This window comes from Alligator mississippiensis, chromosome 5, assembly GCF_030867095.1.
Source record: "Alligator mississippiensis isolate rAllMis1 chromosome 5, rAllMis1, whole genome shotgun sequence".
Taxonomy (NCBI): Eukaryota; Metazoa; Chordata; order Crocodylia; family Alligatoridae; genus Alligator; species Alligator mississippiensis.
Genome location: NC_081828.1, coordinates 203,677,866 through 203,700,327, shown reverse-complemented (window position 1 = coordinate 203,700,327; position 22,462 = coordinate 203,677,866). Strand labels below are relative to the sequence as shown.

Genomic DNA, 22,462 nt, shown 5'->3' with positions numbered 1-22,462 from the left:
CTAGGTCTGGCCTCTGGATTTGTGGTTGATGAGACTCCAACATGCATGTGCAACTTTTACATATGTGCTATCAGACATACACCAGTTGGCATCTATCTTGTAACACAAGTGTGGTCACAACCTTTACTTACTGAGAAAAATTCCACTGGGCCAAATCCTGACTAATGGTCAGATGCATGTTGCTCTTCCATTCTCCCCACACTGGGACTGCAGGGGGTTTCTTCCTAACCAAAAACAGTTAGTAGTAACAGGTCCCCAGAGAGTGCAATGCACTTTAAGCCATGTGCCCTTCCACTGAACCTCTGCAAAGTGGCTTCAAGAGGGAATCAACCATCTTCCCTTAGTTCTTACTCTCTCACGAGACTGGTCTACATGGGTTCTAGTCAAACACAAAGGAAGAGTCTCTTCTTGTATGAAAAAGCAGGTGTAGTTAGGGTTTTCATAAAACTAAATGCTTTTGTCTGGCAATAGCAGCTCTAGAAGTGCATGTTTTGAACACTGAAGACAAAGTAATTTTAATTAAGTTTCCAGTACAATTGCCCCAGCTGAATAAGAAGTTTATAATTCCTTGAGGACGGCATGATTGCTTTCTAGTTTTGAGCAGTTTTGTCTCCCACCTTCGGGATAATGACAGTCAAGCTACATATTTGCCATCATTTTTTCTCAGGAGGTGAAAACTGAGAAGAATGGGTAGAAAAAGGGTATATGTAATTTTTGGGGTGTGAATTCCATGAGACAAGAATGGAAATAAAAATCAGTGTAGTCTGTATGAGCAGTTGTTGACAGGTTAAAATATCAGACGGCTTTATTTTACAGGTGTATTTTACAGACCCTCATATTGGTATGTGGTAGTAGCTGTTGCATTCATTTGCTAGCACATAAGACAGTGAACAGTTATTCTTTGCAGCAGGCATGAATTTGGGGAACTTGGAACCTTGATTATTGTTATGATGAAAATCATGCAGCGATAGTCCAAAGAGCAGGTGTAGACTGGAAATACAGCATCTAATACTGACCTCAGCAATTAAATTTATGATCTTTAATAGGACCAAGTATGCTGGGAGACAGAGATACTACTACATTTGTTGACAAGTCCATTATCTTGTCTCTGATTATCCCAGGCAAGCCCAGAAGGATGCATCATTCAGCATGAATTAAAAGGATTGGGCAGTAGTAAGTTTATGGTAATTTTTAGGTTTCTAGGTTAACACTGGGTGTTACGAACATGTCCATTTTGTACACTGAATATTCAGACAGGGTTGTGATGAAACTACTATTGTCATATAGTTTGTTCTACTGAACCGCAACACTCCTGCTTAAACTGTTGGGGTTTCTCTCTCTGATGGCTTTAGAGGTTGCCTACATCAATTTATAGAATGCCTTCAATGCCCAGATGGAAGATGACTCATGTATATTAGTTCTAGATTTTATAATCTCTATGGCAACTGCAACACCATACTAAGTAGTTTCTAGTTCATCTCATATCTGGCCATGTTCTGAATCTTGATTTTGGGATAGGTTTGACAATAGGTGGTATGGCATTGGAATTAGATCCTTCTCCTCAATTGTTTACATTTTGGAGTTAATAGGACCTATTTAGCTTCTAGGATTTGGAGGGAGAGTACTGTCTTGCCAAGAGACTATTTTGTTGACTGTTTGTAATATATGCTAATGATTTTTTGTGAATGGTCACATCTAGATGAGATGCTGACTGCACAGTAGCCTGAGACTACTGCTCAGTAGCGTCACATGGCAGAAAATGTGATTCATAGATTCATAGATGTGATGTGACACTACTGCATGGTATTGTCTGGCTACTGTGCAGTCAGTATTACAAGAATGTTGCAAGTTACTGCACAGTCATGTAGTACTTGTATAAACAATGACTGTACAGTAATGACTGCACAGGCAGCCTCTCATGTAGATGTGGCCAGTGAACCTCAGAGCCTCTATTCCTCAACATTTACCTCCAGGTGATTAAAAAGCTGGTTAATTTGATCTGTCAATATTTGATGAACAATAACTAAACTCCCAAAGTGTTTTAGATGTCCAAGTCCCACCCAACTACCTTTGTTGATACCCAAGTCTAACATTTAGATCAGAACCCTTACTCAGCTGCTGCTTCACCTTGGAGGCACCAGAGCTTTCACTAATAATATTCCCTAGTTCTCATTTTCCTTGGCCCACTCGGAACTGCCTAAGAATCACTAGCACATACTGGAAATGTTGACAGTGCTGAGAAATAATGTTTCAAAGCCTTATGTAAAGCTACCAACTAAGACATTCTTCCGCCTATGGCACTCAAATGGATAGGCATTCCCAAAGCAAATCCATCTCTGCACAAATCACAGTAAGAGGTGGTTGTAATTACCTTTCATTCAGTAGTTTAGGGGGTAGAGCGCTTACCTGTGTCCAATTTCTTTCTCTGACTTAGGGTACTTGAAGCTGCTTTTCTCTCCAACCGCCAGTCCAAATGCCAGGCTGGAAAAGATACTGGACCGGAAGTCTCTCAGTCCTTCTTTTTTAAAATGATCCACTGTGAATGACATAATGAAACATATATTAACTGTTGTGACCATACACGTAAAAGTTAGGTACTACAGGGTGCATCTATACATGTGCTTTAGTGTGCAGTAACCTATTTTACTGAGCATTAAAGTGTCATGTAAAAAACTGTGCGATTACACTAATGTACAGTAAAATAGGCTACTGTGCATTAAGCATCATTTAAAAACTGTGTATTCATTAGTGCACATTAAGGCAGCCTAGTGCATATTTTTTTAACACCTCACATTGGAGGTACTGAATTTAATGCACATTAGAAAGAGTGCCTTAAAGCATGTGTAGATGTGTCCACAGTCTCGCTGAATCTGCTCCTTTACACATCTTGCCAGAAATCCAGTGATTCTCATTATGATGAGTTTTAAAATTATTTGCATGTTAAAATCATTGTCACTCGGCTAGATTGCTGGTTTCCACAGCTGACCAACCCATTTCTAGGGAAGCAAATGCCTGAATGTCAACCTGTAGTGTTCACCAGGGCCATGGAAATACTGTATGAATTAAATAAATGTCCATTCCAGCTGACCATAGCCAATGGCGAGATGATGGGAACATTGCCAATACTGCATAGCATGGAAAAGCATTTGTGGGGCCAGTTGATGATCCTCTGGACAAAGGTGAATATTAAGTATCTATGAGGATTCCTTTAGCTATATAAGTAATAGTGATACTCTGTTGACTCACTCAGTATTCCTACTGAATGTCTGCAAGTGATTCTGAGAATCTTTGAGAACAGTATTGTTCATTTGCTCTGAAAACACTCTCACAGAGATGCTATGGAACTCTGGGTTTTCGTTCATCTTTATTAGTACATATATGAGATTTTTAGGGAAATCAGGGTCCAATCCTAGTCCAACTGGAATGAATGAACATTTTTTCATGGACTTGAAGGAGAGTAGGGTCAAGCATTTTTTGCAGAAGCATGTGTTATAGTGTCTAGTGCAGTGGTGCTTAACCTATCTGGGCCTGCAGACTGGATGAACGGTGCAGGGTCAGTCCTTGGGCCTGATACAGTGCAGATTTAGCACACAGGATCATTCTGCAGGCCAGTGCAAGCTTGGCACATGGAATCAGACTGCAGGCTTGATCCAGCACAGGGTCAGTGTACAGTTGTGATCTGGTGGACCAGCTCAGCCTCAAGACCTGGATCTGCATGAGGAGAGACTCCATGAGCCAGCCTGATCCTGTATGCCAGATCTGACCACAAACCAATCTCACATGCCTGGCCATGTCATGCAGCCCCTGCAGGGTTCCCCATGGGTCTGGAAATTTGTCAGCAGGAGATTAGTGGCAGCATTAACTGCTGTAGCTCTGGGTGCCACAGCAATGAATCCTGAAGCCACTCCCCTGCTGCCAAATTTCTGGACCCAAAGGCTGGATGACACAGCTCCATGGGTCAGGTCTAGCCCACGGACAGAAGCTGAACACTCTCAGTCTAGTGTAATGGGGATGCCAAGCTTCATACATCTCTATTGTCCTACCATACTAGTTTAGTATCATAGTATCTAGCTGAGATGGGGGCTTGGACTAGGATTTGGCCCAAACAAGACTGAGATAATGCTTACTGGATCAGGGGAGAAAGTGTAAAACTGAAGCACCTGCCCACCTGTAGTGGGTTTGCCATTTGCTTTTAAAGTTGGAAACTTAGGGAACTAAAATAATCTGCATCTGCTTGTAAACATAGAGCAGCACTTGCCAAATATGCCAATTCAATTATAGGTAGAGCTGACAGCACCACCTATTGTTAATGTTAGACCTGGTCAAAACACATGGAAGAGTTTTTCTACTGGAAACTTGTTTCATCAAAATGTAAATCTTCTGTTGGAACATGTCAGTTTTAGCTATGCTTTTAATTGGAAAAACAGATAGTTTTTATATTCTTATTTTAATAATGCTGAAACATTTTGTTTTCATAAAAAAATTCATTCTGAGTTTTGTCTTGATTCATTTTGGTTTGATTTTTTGATTTTACATTAATTTTAATATCTTCTATATTATATAATATACACATATAAGATATGTATTATATACATACTTGCTCTATAATACCTATAATACTTTATAGTATGTCTGATTTCATTAAAACAAACTGATTCAAAGTTCCCAAACCAACATTTTTTAAAAATTATTTTTCTAAAGGAAATTTCCAATTTTGGACATTTTTGTATCAGTTTAACATCAAGGCAAATTCCAAAATGTTGGAATTTTCCATTAAATTAAAAATTAAATTTTTGATTAACTTTAGTACTTTCCATCTTCATCTGCTTGGTCAGACTTCAAACAACATTTCTGTCTGATGCAGATACCTGCCACTGAAAATGTATTAAAGGTTCAGTCAAAACATTTCAGCTGTTTCTGAGATTGTGAATAAAGAAAAATATTTTTTTCCGACACTGAAAAATATGAGATTGAGATGTAGCTGACAGGATCATTTATGTGTCAAAGAGCTGCATTGTCCTATCTCAGTGAAAAACTGCCCATATCTGACTAAGTTACAAGACTTTGGGAGAGAAAAAAAATCATAGTTTGGACTTGTTAGAGTTCAGCAGCAAAATTCTCTAAAGATTCCAGCTAACCGGGCATGCTCCAGGCTAAAACCACAAGGTTTTAACTTTTTCCTTCCACCTACTGGGACACAGGAAGTGAGACTGTCTCCTCTGCAATCAGTGTACCCCTTACTAGAGTTCAGGCAGCAAATAGGAAGCCACCAGACTAGAAAGCAGAGAAAAATTTGGGGGCAGGACAAGGCAGAGGGAGAAAGTGATGAAGGTGCTTGAGGCTGGAAAGGGGAGTAGATCTGATGGGAGGGTGGACAGGAGTTAGAGGATTTATGGCCTTTAAGTGTCTGGTGCCAGATCCATCCGGGAAGGGACCCCTGCAAAGGGCTCAATGCCCCTTTGGATTGTGATAAGTAGATGCCAGCTGTATGCTCATAAACGTGGAGATTAAGGGGGAAAACCTCTGGACACTAGCTCTTGGAGAAATACTTTATTTTGAGATTTTGCCTAAGTTCTGTGTTTGGGTTAATAAAACAATGACCATAAGGAATCAGCCAGAAAGAGGCACTAGACTGATACTGAATTTTGGGTTATATGTGTGCTGTTAGTTAGTGTTGACCGGAAGTCTGCTCTCAAGCCTATACTTACAATATAAACCACTGAGCTCAGCTCCCAACAGTAGTTCACCTAAAACCCAAGAGCTCTGTTGAACTTGAAGGCCAAGGTTGAGTCTCCATCTAGCCTACCATTTCCTGCCATGTGTGTGGAACTCGTATATGCTGCAGCTCACAAATCATCCACCAGCAACCCCAGATTCCCAAGTTCCAGCCTTTCTGCATCCACTTCCTGTCCTCGCTGACTATAAGATGGAGGAAGATGGTATGAGCTAAAATGAATGGGCAGGAGCAAAAAAGGTGAAGAGAGAATGGCAAAAGAAACAGAGAAGGAGACAGGAAAAACATGGTTGTCGGGTTGTAGATAGGAACAAGAAGGCAACAGACATTGGGTTTGATAAACGGGAGCAGAATTATCCATGAAGACTAAAGCACATTTCAGGTGTCCTGAGTCTCACCATTACTCTGTATCCATCAATGTAGAGCACATTGCCAAAGAGTGCGTCTTTCCCTCCTTAGTGACTGTTCCCCAGGAAGGATAATGGCCTTCTGCTGCTACCTGTTGCTCTGTTAACACGATTCCTGGAAATGTGCGGTATATGTTTATAAATCTTAATCCTACTGACAGCCCATCTTGAAAGCTGATATAAATCTACATAATGGAATCTAATTATTAAAAATAAATACATAATTATGTTAAAAATCAACATTAAAGGGAACATTCAGGTTGTAAAGTCATTGCAAAATTAGGAAATACCAGAATGAAGGTTGCCTGTATCATAATCTGTACCTGTTGTGGGAAGATTAATTCTGGCAATTTTGGTATAGCCTTTGCTGGACAAGAAGGTTGAATGTTTGGTTAGAGATACCTTTGTCAACTTGACTAGTCTGTTCAGCATAGGACTGTCTTGTGACACAATAAAGCAGGCAGTGGAGAACATAAGGGTGCCTATATACATGCAGGGAGGCTGCTCTGACATGCTGTAATTACAGTGCATCGGGGCAGACTCAATCGAGTGTGCTGGAGTGTGGTAATTACTGTGCTCCAGCGGACTCCAGCATCACGTGTATCAGTGTCCCCATGCTGAAAAATAGCAGCAGGGACACTTTAACTAAAGCTCATTTGATGAGCATTAGTTAGAGCGCCCCCACCACCATTTTTCAATGCGGGGACACTGATGCATGTGACACTTCAGATGCTTTAATTAGAGTTGCTCTTAGAGCTGCCTCCCCCTCCCTCCCCACATGCTCCCAGAGCACATGTATAAAAGCTCTAGGTGTCTGTTTCTTAAAGTTTTTCCCAATGACAGTGCATCAAATTACATTGGCTATACAGTATGTAGGCAGAACAGTTGATTTCTAGGTGAAGTCTGAGACTGCTGATTTATGAACTTAAAGCAGTTTAGTGACAAGCTTCTTGAGAGAGATTCATCCCCCTCTGTATATTATAAAGACACTTATAACTTGTTAAGTCACTTGCACTATCAATTTTGCAGTTAAAATGGCAAGGAGGTAGCATTAGGGTAGTCTTGGAGAGGGGTCTTTGGCTCTGGCTCTTTCTTTACCTGTTTTGTTGACCTGCACAGCTTGGACTTGACCACCAAGACATACTGGTAATGTTGCCTGTTCTCTCAACTTTTCCTGAAGTTTCTCACTATGTAAGGGAGATACAGTGTTCATCATCCAGGCCCTGATCCTTACAGGTATTTAGGATGATTACAGGGAAAATTAGGTGCCTCAGTGGCATGAAGAGTCTGGGCCTCAGTACATTAAGTATTTGCAAGAAATGTGTGCTGATGCCTAAAAGCTTGTCCTACAGCACTTCCAACTATACAGTTGATCCCAATAAAAGTCAGAAAAATAGCCATGCCTCTCAGACACTTCCTAGGCCTTCATGGCTAAACACTCCCACCCTGCCACATAAGTCTGCAGGGCATTCTGTGTTCGTTCCTAACAAGAACGTGCCCCCAAACAATTAGCATAGGAAGCTCTGACCTTAAATGTGCAACTCTCAGTACCATCAAAGAGGACTCCAGAGGGAAGGGGGGGTGTTTTTTTCAGTTGGAAGAATCCATGTTGCAGGTTAGCCACCCCTGATCTTTAATAAAAACATAGAATCATTGCCAATTAGGCTTGGAATGAACCTTGGGAGGTCATTTGGTCCAACCCCCTGCTCAAAGCAGGACCATCCCTGACTAAATCATCCCAATCAAGGCTTCATCTAGCCAGGTCTTAAAAACCTCCAAGGATGGAGATTCTGCAACCTCTCTGGATACCCTGTTCCAGTGCTTTGCCATCCTCCTAATGAGAAAATTTTTCTGAATATCTAACCTAAACTTCCCTTGCTGCAATTTGAGACCATTGCTGCTTGTTCTGTCATCTGCCACCACTGAGAACAGTAGCGTGGAACAGTGGAATATTGAACGGACTCAGAGAATTAATCTCTATATGGGTATCGATAACAGGAATAATAACACTCAGACAGGGCATTCAGTGTCAGAGTAGTGAGAAAGGCAGACATTTTCCTATTATGTGTAATCAACAGGAGTTTCTCACTACAGAAACATTAAAGTTAGAGAGTTAAATGATTTTTATAACAAAATCTATTGTTACTCCTGCTGTTATTGTTTATGTCAAGAGTAGCACCCCGTGGTGATAGGCATTCTGCATTTGTAGAACATAAAGGTAGTCCTGTCCCACAGAGCTTACCATTTAGCATTAAACGACATTTTATACATATCTGTAGAACTTTTATACGGGGCTTGAAAAAAAAATAAAACTATGATATATATGTCTTAAGTTTTAGGTATCATATATATAATCAGTTGGGCTCTCATTTAACAGTGTACTTGGCTTAATAGGGTTATGTAGGTGCTTACAGTTAGCATTTGATCAGAGCCTTAAAGAAAACTATATAATCAAAAAAAAAAAAAGATTATGTTTTCCATGGTATGTATGGTCAGTTGGATATGAGTTGGTGTCTGTGAGGAGGTTTGCTACAAATTTGGTATATTACTGAAGGAAATACAAGGAAGGCTGTGTAATCTGGTATGCATTTGTTGCTCAGATATTGACTACATTATAAAAAGGATGCTATCCTGTCTCAAATTTTCTTTAAAAGAATTTGCTAAGATTGTAAATTAGGAGCTTGTAGCTTGTAACTAACATGCTGGACATGTAACTTACCACCATAGTCAGTTACATCATTTTGAACTGCACCTATAAAGTTAGTAGAAGAGATTACAAGATAATTATATGCCTTAATTGATTTGAATAAATTATATTTCATTTAATTTAATGTAAAGGCAATATGTAAAACATTTCTATCATATCCATCTACCTATCTCTATAGTTGGACATAATGTGAATCTAATGGTCATAATGGCATCTAACACTGCGTGTATGTGTACACACACAATAGGAAAGAGTGATCATAATGTATGCTGCATTTTTTTCATTTTGTTTTAAAACAACTTTTTAAATGCATTTGAACAGTCCCATGGAGCCTTTATACATAGGATGAGTGGACTGGGTGACAATAACAAACATGAAACGTACTGTTATTTAACAGTTAGTTAAGTATTATTCCTAAGCCATCATATTTTTAATTAAGCTTCAATGTGACTTATACTATAACAAAAGGACTCAGAGAAACTTTAATTTCATATTCCAAACTAGTTAGTCCTATTTGTTTGCTTTGAATCGCTCATTTCAATAAGGTGAAAACTTGTGTTAATCCTCATTCATCAGTTGCCTGGGTGCGTGTGAAATGAATCATGTGGACAAAATAAACCACTGCTAGCCGCAATATTCCATTGTCCGTTAAGCTTCTTCAAGGGGCCTCTTCACAGGTACCAAAAAGCCACTCTAGACACTTCACATATTTTTGAAGATCCTCCCTTTTTTCACATAGCACATTACTCACTCATTGAAGAATAGCAGAAAACCAGCATAAAATGAAGGAAAAGCTGAAGTAGGCCAAACTAATTTTCTACACATAGAGAGATAATTGGCACTGCAGTAATTTTGGAGAACTGAATTAAATGAATAAATTGTGACATGGGAAAAACTGAAAAGGACAACAGTTTCCTGGCTTGCACATAATAGTTACTTTGGGCAGCATTTTTCTTGGAGACCAATTGATAAAACAGGACAAAAATGTTTTTCCCATTAATTGCTTTCAAACATTGTCCTGCTAAATGCCCAATTAAAAGGTAGAAGTGTGGTCTTCTTTTTTGCTTCTAATGACCACATATTGGGGGAAAAAATCAATAGCAAAGTCCTAGCATTTTCTTTTATGGATGTGAAATAAAAAGATCAATGGAAAAGGTTTTTAGCTTACCTTAAACTAAAACAGGAGGGATGCAAAGCCTGAAAACCAAGTATGAGAGTATGTGTGTGTGGGGTGGGGTAGGGGCGGTGTGTAAAGTACATCCTTCACATGTAGTAAAACTTTCATTTAGAGCAAAATATATTTTATTAATTATGAGCTCATATTTTGGTATATCTTATAAACACAATTACTGTTTATAGAACACCCTAAGCCCCAAACATTTTGCTTTTCTTAAAAAAAAAATCACACAGCATTGTTTTATGACCATTTAATTTTTAAACATTTCTTTCCAGTAGCCAAACAAACAAAAGACACTGGAGCCTAAGTCATCCCTGATATAATTCTACTGAATTAAATAGAGGTTAATTTGTGCCTTCCCACTAATTACACTGCCTGGGATCTTAGGGAGCTGTCATTGCCAGTCAATACTATAAACATTAATTACTGATCATAATGGTGTTCCTAATAGCAGATTCATAGGCTGTGGGCCATCTTTCTTTTCTGGATGAGGCAAACTCAAATCTAGCAAAACAGCATTAAGTGGAGAATCTAGGGAACAAACTACTACTCTCTTCTCTATGTGGTGTTGTCATAAACATTTCTAAGATAAGTAAATTAAATTAAAGGGAGTCTGGCAGGTCTCAATTGCAAACCCTGCTCTCTATGAAACCAACCCTTGACAAGAGACAAGAAGCTGAGAGCTCTTGAGGGGGCACAGGTACCTCATACGTGCAATTTATTGGGGCTGTTCCATACAGTTTTGGGGAAGGAGCAGGTTTTTCTTGGACCATACTGTCACCAGTTTTTCTTTACATGCACCTTCCTTCCATTGGGACTGCAACTGAAGGAGAAGAAGTACCCAATGACCCTGGTGATGGGACCATAAGCAGAAAGTCTTGGCTATGAGTAATTAAGCAGCCTTGAAGGAAAGACTGTTCTAATGTCCCAGCAGGACGTACGCACAAGAATCTTCCTGCATCAAATACCCTGTTTCTTGTCATGGTAAGCAAAGCGGATTTCGCCCTTTTGGATCTGCAGATTTTTCAGTCTTGTCACCTAAGGGTTTCTACACTAGGTCCCCAATTCTGTGCTATACTTAAATCTGTGGTGGACTATGACAACACAAGTAATCCCATCAAAGTCAACCAAGACAGCTCACACACTTAAAGTTAGTCATGTCCATAACTACCTTGCCTAAACAGTGCCACATTGCAGACTTTTATATTATTAGGAAAAAGAATAGATTGAAATTCTTTGAAACTGTTTACATCTACTCACTAGAACTAAAAGTTAAATACAATATATCCCACATCAGTGCTTTAAACAATTATTTGATTTTTGCAGAAAAAGTCTCCCTTGCTTTAAAACACTGGTTTTGTTTTGCACATATATGGAGCCACTCTAATTAAAATGCCCGCAATGTCTTGTGTATTCAAAGTCCCATGCTTCAAAATGGTGGCACGTTAACTAAAGCTTGCTGGGCCTGCAAATACAGGTCTTTTGTATTGTCCATTCTTTGTAGTGTTTGATTGCACTGAAAATGGACAGGCATTTCCTTTTTGAAAATGGAATTTCCAAAATGATGTCCAGTCCCCTGCTTTTCAGACAATGTGGCCAGCCACACACACAAACTATTTTAGAAAGCTGCACCAAACAAGATCTCTGTTAAGTAAAAATCTATTAAACATAAAATTAGTAACTGCCTCGAAGTCCAGCTACAACTTATCATTCAGGTCTTCACTGTCATCAGATCCATTATACGTGAATGATTCATCTGCATACAGCTGAAAATGGCTCAATTTACCTGTGCATTGTATATCAATAATAATCTGGGTAGATACTAAAAATATTGCATATCTTCACCATTATCTTACTGGGTATTATAGCTTCTGTGGGAATATAAAATAGATAATTTGTGTCCTCCAAGCAATTCATACAATAGGATCTTTTTATGTCTTTGCTATTTGAAAGAGGAATTACTGATGGCAGTTTGTTACCCTCACTCACTATCCATCAGAAGTTATGTTAAAATTGATTAAAGTATTACTTATCTTAAGTACTGTTGACCTATTTTCTTTCAAACCTGTCATACATACATATAATATTAAATATACAGTAGGCATTATGAAAGGGAACAGAAAGAAAACTTGGACATTGGAACAAATTATAGCAGTAGGTAGTTTCTAAAAAAGTAATGGCATCCTCAACACTGAGGAGATAATTACAGGAGGTAATTTTAACCTAGCATGAGGCAGTCACCTCAGATAATGGAAGTTCTCTTTCTCTCTGACTCATTACTTGCCTTCTTGTACTTATTCATCTTTTCTTCTCTTCTCTTCCCTTCCTTCTTTTTTTCCCTTCAGTGGACCCTGTGTTTTACTCTCTCACCCATATACTCCTTCTTTATTTCACTCTGCCGCCTCCTGCTTTTGCCTTGGTAAGTGAGGAAGCCTCACGTTCCAATGGAAGTTTACAGAATGCTATTTTAGTAAAAAGGACAAATGTCCTTTGAATGGGAATGGGTACCACAGTGGACAACCAAGCCTATACTGCATTCATGAATTTTTGGTGTTCCCAATAAGGGTAGAAATTCTTTCAGAATTGCAGGCTGTTGCCCCACACCTGATTCCAGATGTGTCTGTAAGGGGCTCAGAGAGCATAGGAATTAATGTATTAATAGCCACAGCCAGGATTTTCAAAACTGACTGAAGATTTCTAGACAACTTGGTGTTTGGATGCCCAAACTTTAGATACATTAAAGCCCCTAATTTTCAAAAAGGCCTTGATCATCCATCCCGCTCTTATTTTTCATGGGTTTAGGTCCCCTTAACTGAGGCATGCAGAAGCACTAATCACTTATGGAAATCTTGGTGTGCGCAACTGCCACAAAGGCATTATTTTTTCAGGAAAGGATATCCAGGATATTGAATCTTGATTTTTATTTTTTTTTTTGGGGGGGGGGGGGGGAATGGGAAATGAAAAGAGATGAAGGACTGATTTTAAAACCACAACACTATTAAATTATGCTCATCCAGACAATGTAATGAATGCTACCAAGAGTGGTGCAGATTTTTTAGAGGTAGTTGTGAGGAATTCTAACAAGAAAGTCAGTGAGGAGTTAGGTGTCAACCTGCCACTTTTGCCATTGGAAATGTTTCATAATAACAATAATAATTTGAATTTTAGCCACGCATGCAATATTCTAGGCACAGTTTAAATCAGTAAGATGCTGTTCCTGCCCCCAGAAGTTCACAGTCTAAGCAGGCAAGTGATAAATGAAGCATAGTGGTCTGTTTTAAAAATATCTTCTATTCCCAACTGGACTGTATCTAATTATTTTTAGTTGGCTCAGGCCAGAAGTGGGTTTCAGTGGAGGATTTGAAAGATTGGAGGGAAATGCCCTTGTGAACAAGTTCAGGGAGGACGTTCTGCATAAGTAACAGCAATGAAAAAGAACAAATTGAGGATCTGGCTGATGCCACCAGCATAAGAAAAGAGGTGGAGGACAATGTGATGAAAAACAAGAGCAAACAAATAAGGTGGGAACAGAGTTTTGAAAAGCAAAGAACTTGAGGGCCAGAAGATTATACTTAATATTGTAGAGAAAATTAGTAAATTAAAGGATGCATAATGAAAGGTATGTCCAAGGAGGATGTGGGGACAAAATGCTATAAGGTGCTTGGAGGGGATGTGTATGAAGAGGTTCCTGTAGTCAGGCTGGAAGATAAGGGTTGGCTGGAGAATCCTAGATGTGCAGACAGTTCTTATGCATACCAGAAGGGAAGATGAACAGGACTTGGATGTGTAAAACATGGGAGGCAGAGGACACTTCTTACTACTACTGTAAATAAGAGTATGTAAGCTGATTGCTGGCAATAGAACGAAGTCAACTAATTGATAATTATCAGAATAATTAATGTATGGTTATCTTATTGCCGTGAAAGGAACATTATTAACAACAGAGCCTGTGGGCAGCAAGAGGCTGCTGTGAGCTGTCACCTAATTGTCTACTTTGGGGAAGCTCAGGAAATCTGTCAAGAGTACCAGTAGTCCACTGGGGAAACCAAAAAGGCAACCATGAGAGGGCAAAATATGGGGCACATGGCCTTCTCCCTATGTTTCCTGTTGTTGTCCTCTTTTCCATTGCCAATAGACTTTCTGCTTCCCACCCAGGCATCAGATCTTGTAACAGAAAACTTCACTGGGGCCACAGAATGGGCTGGGGCAAGAACTTAAATCTTAGCCAACATTCATAACTCTTCATAGACTTCCAATCCTGTGGTCTAGTTTCTTGACACTGTTTTTTTCCTGAAAGTTTCAGTTCATCCCTATCTGAATCCCTATCTAAATATTCTTAGGTCTGGAAATCTCTTAAAAATAGTTGTTGGAGTTTTTTTATATTATTTTTATTTCCCATGAACTAAGCTGGCGTGTCCCATGAACTAAGCTGGCACGTCCACCAGTTCTAATCAAAGTGGATATTTCCTGGGCATACTTGCCCTGCCAAAATATTTGCATTTCTCCTTCCTATCTTAGCAAGCAATATATAAATGACAAAGTATTTTCCATATCTCGACTGACTGACAAACTCTGAGATAACATGGCAGTATTTTAGGGTATTAACACAGATTTGACTGGAGTTGATATACACTATTGTTACTGAAAAAACAGGATTATTGCAAAACCCCACTCAATATGCTACAGCAATTTAAGTAATTCAACTCAGTGGCTGTGTCTTCATCAGAAACCGACTGCCCAGTAGCCTGAGACTGCTGCTCAGTAGCGTCACGTGGCAGAACCCATGACCCAGCACTACTGCGCAGTAGTCTTGGGCTACCGCACAGTCAGCATCAAAAAAATGCTGTTCGTTGGCACTACTGCACAGTAACTTGGGTTACTGAGCAGCCATTTAGTACTTGCTACATTTAGTACTTTATACATGTACTAAATGACTGTGCAGTAATGACTGTGCAGTCAGAGTCTCATGTAGATGCAGCCAGTGATTTGAAAGTCAGCAGATGCTTGGAGCAAGGCTAGCACTGAGCATTGAGGAAGCCAAGAGCCTCACCCTCCACTGACAGAAACAGGAGGCTGAAACAGTTATTATTACTATAACAAGGAGAAACAAGCAACAAATACAAAAAAAAAAAAGCACAATAAATAATATAAAGCCAAATTTATTGGCTGATAATGTGTAATTCTGACACTTTGCTTGCGGCTTCTGCGGTTGAAGCCTTCAATTAGAGATGAGTGTCCTCATTTCTGCCCATCACCTGGGAGGATACTGTAAGAGCAGGTCATAACATTTTTTTTTTTTTTGCCTATCACAGGTTTTGAATGAGATAAAAAAAACCCTTTTACTTCTTTAAAAATATCCGTTTCTCCACAAGACTTTTTGAATTGATTTGAAACTGATTATTTTTCAAAATTGACTTAGAAACAAGCAGAACACCATTTTAAGGCAAAAGAAAATAAAAATCAACATTTTGATTCATGTGGTTTTGTTTCATTCTTAATGGGAAAAAAGCTGATTTTAACATCATTTAAACTGAAACAAAAAGTTATATTTTGCTTAGAAATGAAACAAAGTGAAAACTGAAGTTTCCTGAGGGGGCTTTTTTAGATTCAAATGGACATTTTCTTAGTTAGAAAAAGCATTTCCGATTTAAAGATCATTTGGAAGGAAAACTTTCAATGTTAAAAATTTGGGCCAGCTCTAGGAACTGCATGCCATCTTCGATATATCCAGACACATGTTCTGTTTAGTGCAGAGAAGAAAACAGGACAAGGACCCAGCTCCTTAACCACGCTGGAATGTAGTGGCAGAGATTAGTCCCTAGACACAGGAATGCAGAAGGGACACACTTTGGTGAGGAAAGGTTTGTGTGTCTTCCCCACACTTGTGTATTCAGAAGGGTCAGATGGAGTCTAGGCCTTGTTTAATTAACCTACCAAGTACCCCTCCCTCATCATTTCTAGGGAGTGCTAGGAAAGTAGTGCTCGCAAAATACATCTGGGATCCAGGCAAAGCTATTCAGAATTCTCTAAGATCACGTGTGCTTTGGCCATCTATGTCCTACTTTGAAATAAAGCAATATACAGGTCAGTGTATCTTTCCAAGCAAAAGCATTGCCTTTGTTTAACACCAATAGGTATTGCTAATTGCAGATACAGAAATGCATCCCCATTTCAATCAGATTTTGTATGGAGCAGATGCAGCCTTGTGAAAACATCTGGGAGATTTAGGATCTATGACTGGCTTTTGTCACAAACTTGTCATGCACGGGATAACTCACGGCAGCTGTCAATTTAAAATAGGTACACCTGCTTTCCATACCTCCATTAGGGGTATGCTCAGCTTAAGAGCCCTTAGGCCCAATTTTTAGAAAATGCAGAGTTCCTGCTGCTTGTACGATCGGCAAATGAAGTTGTAGATTTTCAGCACATCTGAAAGCCAAACGTGAGGTATCTTAGGTTGGGTACCTCCCAAATGAAGCACTCAGTCTATGATCATGCTAAAAATGGTGGTTAATTTTTATTTTTTATCTTATCTCATCCAAAAGAGGAGGGCTATATCATCTACTTCATGGACCTGAAACTATGCTACCGCACTTTACTAACACACCCTGGAATCTTTGGACGAGGTACTAGAGAGTTGCAATGCACTTATTATTTCTATTATTGTACTCCTCTTTCAGATGCTCCCACACATGTTAAGAGACAGGGACTATTTCATAAGATCTACTCCCACACAGATTTACAAGATAGGCAGTACACAAGAGGCCATGTCAATACAGCCGCTGCATGTTGGACATGCTGTATTAAAAAAACAAATAGCCTGCATTCAAATAATGGTAAGGGTGAGGCTTAAATACTTTTGGGTAAGGGTGAAACTTTATTCTGATTTCGCCTTGCTCATTGTATTGCACTTCACTGAAAATTTCCCTACAAAATATTAAACCATGAAAATCTCATCCAGTTACTAGTCTATGCTTGGTTATATGCTCAAGCCCCAGGCTAGCTGCATTAGTTTTCTGGTCCATTACGGTAAGTATTGCTCACATCTGAACTCTAGCAAAGATGTGAAAGAGGACTTACACCTATGATTCCCTAAGTTCTTTTGAGAGCTGCTTGTGACACAACTTCCAGGCTAAGCCTATCTGCAGTGACTCAATATCTGTGGGGCCTGTAACCCCTCTTAGTGCTGAGGATGAGACTTAGTTTGCAGCTCTGCAAATAAGTCACAATGTTCTGCACAACTCTTGCAGCAATTTATAACACTATGAGTGCATGTGTCTATTTCCCTTTTATTAGTTCAAAAGCAAAGTGAGGAAGGAGGTTGACAATCAAAAAACAGGGGGTTGGAAATCCTTTGGCATCTCAGAGAGGCACTTTGGGCCACCAAAATGAATGGAACACCAGTGAAAAACCTGTGGGAGTTGGCCCAAGATCTAGAGTACTTGTGGATGCTACGTTACATAATTGATGAGAATTAAAATATTGTACAAGAAATGCCCCTTTACTCTGTATGGCAAACCTGAATGTTTGCAGTTTGAACAATAAGCTTTAGCTGCGTATAATGTGTTAGGAAGAACAGTTCCATTATACACAAATAAGTTTTGATAGATGTTCCTGCTGCTACCATTATTCAAGTCTGAAAAGCTAATTGATACCTTCAAACCCTCTGCCGCTTCTCTATTTCAGTTCATTCAGTAAGTGTTTTGATAAGAACAGAATCTCTGGTTCAAATAGGTTTAATATGAAGGCCAATGGGTAGAACTTCTGAGCTCGGGGCCAGTCCAGATGGCTCGGAACCAACATTCTGGATCTGAATAACTCAAAACTTTGGACGCCAGCTACAACTAGAAGAAATTTTTCACACAAGTACATCTTTTTCAGTGAAAAAAAATGCAGATTAGGTATCACGAAAACATTTCATGAAAACGTCAAAAAAGATTCAAATTCCATGAAAAATTTGTCAGAACCACCTTCAACATTTGCAAAGCAAAACATTTTTCAGTTTCAAATGACATTTAATGTCAGCATTTCCTTATTTTTTTTAACAAATTAAAAAACCTGAACTGCTTGAATGAAGACATAGTTTTTTCACCAAAATATTTTTGTTTTCTTTTCAAAGTGGACATTTTTCTTCCAGAATTTTACCAAATTTGGGTTTCTTCCTCCATCTTAGCTTTACTGTCAAGCTCCATGGTAGCTTCTAGTTCTACAGTGAGCCAATGGGTTCAGAGACAACGTGAGCCCTGGTTCATTTCAGTTAAACACTACTGATAAGCTGATCATAAGCTGATGGAGAATAGGTTTAGGTTGGAGATCAGAAGGCAATATTTTCATATATTCATAGATTCATAGATGTTAGGGTCGGAAGAGACCGCAATAGATCATCGAGTCTGACCCCCCTGCATAAGCAGAAAAGAGTGCTGGGTCTAGATGACCCCAGCTAGATACTCATCTAACCTCCTCTTGAAGACCCCCAGGGTAGGGGAGAGCACCACCTCCCTTGGGAGCCCGTTCCAGACCTTGGCCACTCGAACTGTGAAGAAGTTCTTCCTAATGTCCAATCTAAATCTGCTCTCTGCTAGCTTGTGGCCATTGTTTCTTGTAACTCCCGGGGGCGCCTTGGTGAATAAATACTCACCAATTCCCTTCTGTGCCCCCGTGATGAACTTACAGGCAGCCACAAGGTCGCCTCTCAACCTTCTCTTGCGGAGACTGAAAAGGTCCAGTTTCTCTAGTCTCTCCTCGTAGGGCTTGGTCTGTAGGCCCTTAACCATACGAGTGGCCCTTCTCTGGACCCTCTCCAGGTTATCCACATCCTTCTTGAAGTGCAGCGCCCAGAATTGCACACAGTACTCCAACTGCGGTCTGACCAGCGCCCGATAGAGGGGAAGTATCACCTCCTTGGACCTATTCGTCATTCGTCATTTTACAGTTAGGGTGGCCAAAATCTGGAACCAACATCCCAGGGAAGTGGTCCTCGCCCCTACCTTGGGCAAATTCAAGAGGGGGTTGGACGATCACCTGTCTGGGGTCTTGTGAACCCAGCATTCATTCCTGCCTGTGGCAGGGAGTCAGGCTAGATGATCTGTTCAGGTCCCTCCTGACCCTAGCTACTATGAAACTATGATAGCTTTATGTCTCTGGCTTTTGAAGGAGAGTTCATAAAGCAGCTATTATGGTGGTGTGTGTTGCTATGCTCTATCAATACTTTGGAAAAGATTTCAGCCTTGTTAGGAACTGGAACACGCGGATATATTATGCGTACCACCCACCATGATGGAATCAAACCCTGAAAGGCTGCTAGTAGAGTATTCTTAGTTTCCCCCATGTGAGTGCTTGCTGCTGTGGTCACGTTACAGTGATCTTCATAGCACTGTGTGTCCCCATTAGCTAAACAGGCCTTTTTTGAAGTACAAAGAGTTTGGGTATTTCAGGTGAGATCTTATCAGCTACTATAAACTTATCTTGTCCTACAAGGGATGTATACAGCACTCTTTTTTTCACCTTTCAACTTGCATGCAATTCGATGCATTCATTGGTTCATCAAGCACTATACAAGTGCAAGAAACGACGCTTTGGCTAGCTGGTGGAGGTGGGTCTGACTCACACAGGATAGTGTGGCATGTTGCGTTTGATCCCTTTGTCAGTGCTGTCCATTTCTGAGCTGGTGGCAGGTTACTACACAGCACTGCCATCTTTCTGTCTTTTCTCACACCCCCACACTCCTATCCCTCATCTCTTATTAAAACAATAACTCACAGTGAACAATAATGGCTGCCAAAAATAACCTCTGGATTTCCATCCACTCTGTGGTCTGTATTTTCCCCACTGGAGGCTGTCGTCAGGAAGACTATTTGCATCTAGACTTTTGACACATTTTGCAATTTGCAGTGTAGTGTAGGTGTTGTAGCATTTGTGAAGTTGCTTGGCTGGTTCTTACAGTTTATTTCATAGAGACAAAGGTTTGTATTCTGAAATACTGGGAGATAGGAGAGTTAAGTGGGGGGAGGGTAACATATTTGTCAAGGGAATGCTGTAAATGCTGCTCCTGCCCCCTGTTGGAGGAACTTGTGTAGCTCTAGTGTCAGGGTTTTATACATTCAGCTTTTAGAACAACATCCACAGGGTTTTCCATGATAGAATCCTTTTTCCCCTCTCATCTATAGCAGTTATTACAGTAACTGAAGCTAGCTTTACACTCACTAATGTTCCTACTCTGATTTCAGTTCCTAGGAAGTAAGAAGTGACACAACATGTCAAGACACAGTGTAGGACTGCTCACTAAGTCCAAAAATTGTAATTATAATTTAAAAAAAATCCATTACAGTTGAATGAAAGCCAGGACAAGTTCAGGTTACTTCAGCTTGTGAAGTACCTGCTTGCAGCAACATCAGCAACAAGAAGCATGAAATCAGACCCTTTGAAACTCTCATCACATCACACCATTCTCTAATGATCCTTTTTTACTTTTTTCACAGGTGTATACTGAAGTCCCTTTCTGGCACATTGGTGTGAGTGCACCGTTCACTATAGATCTGCATACAGCTCCCATCACCAGAGTACCAGGGCCCTTCATCTAGGACTAGAAAGCCCCCTTTTCTCCCTTTCCCCATTAAAGGATTTTTGTCCTAGATGTACATATGGCCTACAATAACATTGCCCATTAAAAAACTAACCAGACATTTTAACTCCAATGTTACCATAGTGAAACTGCATCATTATTTTTTTCAGATAAATAAATGTGCCATCTATTTAAAATAACTATTTTTTTTTAAAAATCCAGGTTTCATTTTGGTTGAGAAGCTACATTTATTTTGTTAAAGTCCTTGTCTAACTCCTGCAATCAGTGAAAAGACTGCCATTGATTTCATTGGGCATTCACTCCAAAACGTATATTTTTCTTTATGCTGTTAGCTCTTGAAATTGGTATGGTTTGTTATTAGCAATTCTAAAAGGGCAGTTTCTTTGTCAGCAGGATATGAGGAAAATTTTAAATTCAGCATACTTATAAATATAGATGGTTTGAGTTGTTGTGAACAATAGCTACTACAGGTTTATCCTCCCTTAGGGATTCATGGATTATTTGTGAACTGATACTGATTTCTGATTTTAAATTTACATGCGTTTCCCAAAAAGTTTGTATAAAAAATGTTAAGCCTATTTGTTCCTTATGAATGGTTCCCTTTAACTATTCACAATTCACTCTGTATGCTGTACATGATTGGTTACCTTAGCCACATGAAATTATGCCTGCTTTTTGACTGGGCAACTGAAACTTTTTTTTACACAGCAGTAACAAGAAAATGATGAACAGCAAGTAGACAATGCACTTCCTGTTCAAGTTATTTTATACACATATATTCATTACTAAATTTTTGCAAAAACACAGGATTTGTAATGGTTTTTGTGATTCCTGCAGCAGTCATCGGAATATTCTTAAATAGTATGAACCCACAAATGAAAGGGATATGATGTGATTATACTTAGATATGTTTTTTTCATTATCTGATAAGCTCTGCATTAAGCGCGATATAAAGATGTACAGATGCTCAGCATACATACTTTCTGTATTCCTTTAAATTCTAAATATCTAACTGCAAAAGCACCTGCATAAAACAATATCACAAAGAATGGTCAATAGCAATTGAAAATAGTGTTAGTACAGGTGCTGTATGAATATCTTTGATCTTGAAAGCTCTGGTTCTTTTAAAAGCTTTAGGAAGAATGAATGTGTTTAAGTCAAAGAGAAAGAACCCACAAGTATTGTTTTCTAAAGAAGACAGGAAGAAAAATCACTGACTTTGCTCAAATACCTGGTACACTATAGGAAGACTAAGATCTGAAGGGAAACTAGGGTTTTTTTGAAATATATAAAGAAATGAGAGGATTAATTCAGCCAGCACTATCTCACTATTCGTAAAAAGTGTAATACATTATTTATAGGTCTGTGATGAGCTACTCTCAGCCACCCCTGTGAATTTCATCTAGCATAAGCCTGAAATAGATACTTTTTTCCAGATTAATATCCATTAGCTTCAGAGTTTTGCATATACACAGTGCTATAAGGTAATGGATACCTTCACCCAGTAAGTGCTGACTGCAGCCCTGATACGGCAGTAAGATGCACAGGTGGAATGGGCATCTGTAAGTATCTCTGGGCTTTGCATGAGCAAGAGGACAACTGAATACATCCCTTTGAGGGTTGCACACAGACATAACAGGGAGGGCAGTTCTGCACCTTGGGTAAAAGCAGCATGTGGGGCATAACCTTCCGCCCCACCCCACTTCCCCATTACAGTCATGTATAAATCTTTTCTTTTTTCTTTTAAGAAAAATGATGCAACTGAATTTATGTTTAAAATCAAGTACCTACACTTTAAAAAAGGACTAATGATTTTTGATGGCTCCATTTTTAGGCACTGACTTTGAATCAACTT

General features: G+C 39.4%; 1 long non-coding RNA gene across 2 annotated transcripts in view; it reads right to left on the bottom strand.

Annotated features, from left to right (window-relative positions):
- Positions 1–22,462, bottom strand: part of LOC109286016 (uncharacterized) — a 122,696-nt gene that overhangs the window by 5,315 nt on the left and 94,919 nt on the right. The window contains exons 4-5 of one of the 2 annotated variants that reach the window (XR_002093942.2): positions 6,133–6,256; positions 2,407–2,536 (exon numbers count right to left, since the gene is read on the bottom strand). This is a non-coding gene — a long non-coding RNA (uncharacterized LOC109286016). The remainder of the gene's footprint in view (positions 1–2,406; positions 2,537–6,132; positions 6,257–22,462) is intronic. The other variant, XR_009462717.1, reaches the window with a different exon arrangement.